The sequence below is a fragment of the Portunus trituberculatus genome, chromosome 23 (assembly GCF_017591435.1).
Source record: "Portunus trituberculatus isolate SZX2019 chromosome 23, ASM1759143v1, whole genome shotgun sequence".
Classification (NCBI taxonomy): domain Eukaryota; kingdom Metazoa; phylum Arthropoda; class Malacostraca; order Decapoda; family Portunidae; genus Portunus; species Portunus trituberculatus.
In genome coordinates this window covers 15000210-15007498 of record NC_059277.1, presented here as the reverse complement: position 1 = coordinate 15007498, position 7289 = coordinate 15000210, and positions in this window count along the sequence as shown.

Genomic DNA, 7289 nt, shown 5'->3' with positions numbered 1-7289 from the left:
GTTTCCTTGTTAACGTTGTTAACGTGTCCTGGTTCTAGTGAAGGATACATTGTATACTACAAACGAATTTGCTGCTATTTAAAACTGAAGCATTTTGAGAAACCCGCCACGTACCCCAAATATTCCTCTCACGTACCCCTGGGGGTACGCGTACCCCAGGTTGAGAACCCCTGACCTAGAGCAACTGGTGCAACACCCTACTCGTATTCCTGACCGTCTTGGAGACACACCCATCATTCTTGATCTCTTCCTCACCTCTAACCTTTTGCTTATGCTGTCACCCTTTCATCTCCGTTGGGCTCCTCCGATCACAATCTCATTTCTGTATCTTGTCCTATTTTTCCAATCCCTGCGCAGGATCCCCCAGAGCGAAGGTGCCTCTGGCGTTTTGCCTCTGCCATTTGGGGGGACCTGAGGAGGTATTATGCTGATTTTCCCTGGAATGATTATTGCTTCCGTGTCAGCGACCCATCTCTTTGTGCTGAACGCATAACAGAGGTGTTAGTATCTGGCATGGAGGCGTACATTCCTCATTTTTTTTCCCAACCTAAACCTTCTAAACTTTGGTTTAACTCAGCCTGTTCTCTTGCTATACATGATAGAGAGGTTGCCCACAAAAGGTACTTGAGCCTTCCATCACCTGAATCTCATGCACTTTATATCTCTGCCCGGAATCATGCCAAGTCTGTTCTTCAACTTGCCAAACACTCTTTCATAAATAGGAAATGTCAAAATCTTTCAAACTCAAACTCCTTCTTCATCTTTCCTGCCTTTATTTCATCCTGATGGCACCACTGCCATCTCTTCTGTCTCTAAAGCTGAACTCTTTTCTCAAACCTTTGCTCACAACTCCACCTTGGACGATTCTGGGCTTGTCCCTCCCTCTCCACCTCCCTCTGACTATTTCATGTCTACAATCAAAATTCTTCGTAATGATGTTTTCCATGCCCTTGCTGGCCTAAACCCTCGGAAGGCTTATGGACCTGATGGGGTCCCTCCTATTGTTCTCAAAAACTGTGCTTCTGTGCTTGCACCTTGCCTGGCCAAACTCTTCCAACTTTGTCTATCGACTTCTACCTTTCCTTCCTGCTGGAAGTTCGCCTACATTCAGCCTGTTCCTAAAAGGGTGACCGTTCTAACCCCTCAAACTACCGTCCTATAGCTTTAATCTCTTGCTTGTCTAAAGTTTTTGAATCTATCCTGAATAGGAAGATTCTCAAACATCTGTCACTTCACAATCTTCTGTCTGATCGCCAGTATGGCTTCCGTCAAGGTCGCTCTACTGGTGATCTTCTGGCTTTCCTTACTGAGTCTTGGTCATCCTCTTTAGAGATTTCGGTGAAACTTTTGCTGTTGCGTTAGACATATCAAAAGCTTTTGATAGAGTCTGGCATAAAGCTTTGATTTCAAAACTGCCCTCCTACGGCTTCTATCCTTCTCTCTGCAACTTTATCTCAAGTTTCCTTTCCGACCGCTCTATTGCTGCTGTGGTAGACGGCTACTGTTCTTCTCCTAAACCTATTAATAGTGGTGTTCCTCAGGGTTCTGTCCTGTCACCCACTCTCTTTCTATTATTCATTAATGACCTTCTTAACCAAACTTCTTGCCCTATCCACTCCTACGCTGATGATACCACCCTACATCTTTCCACGTTCTTTCAGAGACGTCCAACCCTTCAGGAAATCAACAGATCACGTGGGGACGCCACGGAACGCCTGACTTCCGATCTTTCTAAGATTTCCGATTGGGGCAGAGAAAATCTAGTAGTTTTCAATGCCTCAAAACTCAATTCCTCCATCTATCAACTCGACACAACCTTCCAGACAACTATCCCCTCTTCTTCAATGACACTCAACTGTCTCCCTCTTCCACAATGAATATCCTCGGTCTGTCCTTTGCTCATAATCTTAACTGGAAACTTCACATCTCATCTCTTGCTAAAACAGCTTCTATGAAATTAGGTGTTCTGAGGCGTCTCCGACAGTTTTTCTCGCCCCTCCAACTGCTTACTCTGTATAAGGGCCTTATCCGTCCCTGTATGGAGTACTCTTCGCATGTTTGGGGGTTCCAGTCACACAGCTTTGCTTGATAGGGTGGAATCGAAAGTTCTTCGTCTCATCAACTCCCCTCCTCTGACTAACTGTCTTCAGTCTCTTTCTCACCGCCGAAATGTTGCATCCCTTTCTATATTTTATCGCTATTTTCATGGTAACTGTTCTACTGATCTTGCTAACTGCATGCCTCCCCTCCTTCTGCGGCCACGCTGCACAAGGCTTTCTTCTTCCTCTCATCCCTATTCTGTCCAACTCTCTAATGCAAGAGTTAACCAATACGCTCAATCATTCATCCCTTTCACTGGTAAACTCTGGAACTTCCTCCCTGCATCTGTATTTCCGAATTCCCTCTTCCCTACGTAAAAAAAAAAAAAAAAAAAAATCACCGTGTATCAAGTATCATTAACGTGTATCACAACTGTCATTAACGTGTATCTTAAGTGTCATTACCGTGTATCATTAGTATCCTTACCGTGTATCATAAGTGTCATTAACGTGTATCAGAAGTGTCGTTAACGTGTATCATAAGTGTCATTAACGTGAATCATAAGTATCATTAACGTGTATCTTAAGTGTCATTAACGTGTATCATAAGTATCGTTACCGTGTATCATAAGTGTCATTAACGTGTATCAAAAGTGTCATTAACGTGAATCAAAAGTGTCATTAACGTGTATCAAAAGTGTCATTAACGTGAATCATAAGTGTCATTACCGTGTATCATAAGTATCATTAACGTGTATCATAAGTGTCATTAACGTGAATCATTAGTATCATTAACGTGTATCTTAAGTGTCATTAACGTGTATCAAGTATCATTAACGTGTATCATAAGTGTCATTAACGTGTATCATATAAGTATCATTACCGTGTATCATAAGTGTCATTAACGTGTATCATGTGTCATTAACGTGAATCATAAGTATCATTTACGTGTATCTTAAGTGTCATTAACGTGAATCAAAAGTGTCATTAACGTGTATCAAATATCATTAACGTGTATCATAAGTGTCATTAACGTGTATCAAAAGTGTCATTAACGTGAATCAAAAGTGTCATTAACGTGTATCAAAAGTGTCATTAACGTGAATCATAAGTGTCATTAACGTGTATCATAAGTGTCATTAACGTGAATCATAAGTATCATTAACGTGTATCTTAAGTGTCATTAACGTGTATCAAGTATCATTAACGTGTATCATGTGTCATTAACGTGTATCATAAGTGTCATTAACGTGAATCAAAAGTGTCATTAACGTGTATCAAGTATCATTAACGTGTATCGTAAGTGTATTGTAATCGCCTTACCTTTGATCCTCTGTGTTATTGCATGTATGTCACCACAGCGTTGCTATAATCGTTCATCTAATCCTCTTGGACACTATTATAATATTCACTCCCATCCCTTTCCTACATATTGCACGTTTATTGCATTTCATCGTCATTGTTTCTTGATTCTGTTTTGTCTTTTCTTCTCTACCCTTTCATTCAATAACTCATGTGTCTGTCACGTTCCATTAACTGAATGATGCACATGCTCTTATTTTTTTCATATATTTTTTCTGTACATTGGTGCTTTTGTTCGCTGTCTTAATTTTATTTCGCTTTTGCAATATTACTTTTCATTACATCTCTGGATTAATTTTTTCTCTGTGTTTTTCTGTTCATCATTTTCTGTTATCATCCGTCCTCTTTCACCTTTCTTTTTCCTTGATACCATTACTTGTATTTACGTTTTCCTCTCTTCTTAATAATTACTCCATATTTCTCTCTTTAGTAATTAGTATATTTATCATTTAATTCTGGACTTCTTTCTATTCATTGTATGTATTCCTTAGAGAGACGTATGGTAATAGGGAACATGAAGACTTTAAGTGGTATAAGGGTTATAATAAAAAACATTAAGAAAATTTTATGATTACTAACAAGGATAGAACGAAATAGCAAGGTCAAAATTTTGGTTTAAGAGAGAGAGAGATGGGAAGGAATGGATTCTCAGATAGTGGTGGACGAATGTAACGGACTCAGTAATCAGGTTGTTAGTGGTGAGTCAATAGGGGATTTTGAAAGAAGATTAGAGAGATATGGATGAAGATGATAGGTGGAAATAGTTGGGTATATTTCACACTGAGACTGCCACGTGTACGCCTGATGGATTTTTGCAGCTTCCATTATTTTATGCTCTCATGCTCTTAGGTATCTCGTTGTAATTTTTTTTTTCCACTGTTTCTTTCTGTACATTGCTGTTATGCTTTGTGTTATCATTTTACTACAGCTTTTCATTATTGCTTTTCATTCTGTCTTCTCTTCTTATTAGTGTCAAGGACTGCCATGTATAGGCGTGGCATCCTCTTGCAGCTTCCCTCATTTTCGTATGTTCTTATGTTCTTATGTATTGAATATATTGATTAATTTTTCCTCTCCTATTCATTGTTCCTCATAGTTACCAAAAGGTTATTCAAATGCCTCCTTTACACTCATCAAACAACAAGTTTTCTTCCCAATCCATCAACACACTCGTGTTATCCACAAAATCTATCCTACAGTCAATACATTTAACTCCATTTTGGCTCGTTCCACTCCTAATTATTTTTCTCGCCTATCCATTTGGTATCCCTGTTAAAAAGTGAAAACATGTTTATCCGCAGCGAGCAATGAACTGATTGAAGGCCGCAGGAAGCTGCTCTGTTTATCTGGAAGGGAAGGAGTCCGACTGATCTGTACGACCCACACTGATGAGGTACGTCCCCTAAGGTGCTTCCGTAAGGCGCACTCTCGTATTAGATTCATCCCCTTGAAGTGATAGATGAAGGAAAGTAGGGAGACTAGAACTACAAACAGTGATGTAACGTTCCCTGCGGTGCTTCAGGAACCTCTTATCTCTGATTAAATTCATTCTAAGAAGTGACAGATGTAGGACTGATGCAGCCTGAGTGGAAAAATAGCAAACTGGTCTATTTATTCTTTCTTTAAGTTGTTCTGTGTTGCGTAGCTTGAAGTATTGGATGTCCGAGTGTTGTAGTGTTGTAGGTTGACTATAGATACAAATAATTATTTAAATTTTTTCAGGACACTTATATTCCATATTTGAATATTTCAGTTGATTTTCTACTTCAGTGACTGGCATCTCGTTGGGCCATTTTTTTTTTTTTTTAAGGCTGTGTCTTCCTTGCATAAGGAATGGTGCTGCAGTAACCAACACTTCATTAGATTAATCCTCTAGAAGTGATAGTTGAAGGAGTGCAGCACATTGACTGAATGAACTAGAAATATTAAGATTATTCTTTCTCTAGGTTGTTCAGACTAGATTCAAGTGTTAAATGTAGGAGTATTGTAGCTTGACTTGAAATACGAAAAAAGAGAGAGAGAAAAAAATTAATGTTATTCTGAGTACATTAGATTATCTTTAACATTTTTCATTTCATTGTTTCAGTAACTCCTAATTTTTCAAGTTGTGTACTATAAGTTGCATTCTTTTTCACTATTACGTGTGTGTGTGTGTGTGTGTGTGTGTGTGTGTGTGTGTGTGTGTGTGTGTGTGTGTGTGTGTGTGTAGTCGTGGATGTTTTGTACCTGTGTCATAATTTTATCAGTGCATAACATTTCCTCCTTTTTATGATTTGTTCATCATATTTTCCTGTAAGAGAGCTCCAGACAAGGATTAGACAGACTAGAATCATAATCACATTGCTTTAACGTTGGCATGCGAGCAGTCCTGAGTATTTGGAAGGAATAACATTACTGCTACACATTACTTTGTATCCCACTCGTCTGTATTCTCTTCTGTTTTTTCATGTTCGTTTTGTGTAATGAAAATTTACAGAGACGCTGAGTCAAGATACATTATTTTAACAGTATCTTGAATATTTGGAAGTGTCAGCATTGATTCAACACATTATATTCTATTTCAATATATTCTCATCTATGTCTTTATTTATTAATTCATTCACTTTCGTGTTGTTACTTTAGATAGCCAACAACACGATAATTGCAGCATTACCCTTAAGTATTATTTCAGCTTTATCGTGTGTATAATCCATGTTATATGCAAGGATTAACGTAGCCTCGACTATAAAAATGCAGGAATATTCAACGTTGGAAAAATGATCTGTGTTTTAGTATTTTATCTCAATTTTTAACTCGCCCCATTGGTTGATATAAATGCTTCCATGATCCTGATGTATGTGATAAACGAAGTATGTGTTTATTTTTGGGGTTTTCTTTTTTTTTCGTTTCATTTCGTGTAGTGATCTATATTTCATAATGCACGCCAAATTATCTGGATTTCGTGACAGTTTCAGGCAATTACTGTACTTCCTCCTGCCATGTCTGCGGTTCAGTTATTCTTGTTAGTTTATTGATAAAAAAAAGAACGTTAAAGCAATACGCGTAACATAAACAAAGAGTAACTATAGCAAAAACTTCTCACCACTCATCTGTCAACACATCATTAATCCTTTAACTGCTATTTGATTCGTTTCTCCTTAATAAGTAATCCCCCTGAAACATCTTGACTTATTTACTTGAAACTGGTTAAAAATTGCAATATCTATATTTCTAATCCCCCTTTTTACTTGTAGATGGTTATATAGATTTCTTATATTAATCATAGTAGTGTTAGGTGTTTCATTAATTATATCGTACTGACAAATTTCAAATATCAGTGAAAAAGTCTATCGCAAAAAATGAAAACCATCATTTAGAATATTGATTAAAAATAGCACAATTAACTGAGGAAAACATTGAGATGACGCCGAATTGAGTATCTACGCAGGCTGTTAAAGTTTTCCATATAGCAGAGCAGAATGTTTGAGAATATAGGGAGATGAAATACAGTAGTTGCAGGATGAGGAGAAAATCAAGATATACACGAGTGCCCCCTTAAAATATGAAGTGTTTTCTGTTCCTGCTACTTGGATGTTTAGTGAGTCGCGTTTTCTTTGGTGTTTGTTGGTACTGAAGGGAAACACACACACACACACACACACACACACACACACACACACACACACACACACACACACACACACACACACACACACACACACACACACACACACACACACACACTCGAAATATTAAGGAGGAAGGATTAAATTCTCTCTCTCTCTCTCTCTCTCTCTCTCTCTCTCTCTCTCTCTCTCTCTCTCTCTCTCTCTCTCTCTCTCTCTCTCTCTCTCTCTCTCTCTCTCTCTCTCTCTCTCTCTCTCTCACACACACACACACACACACACA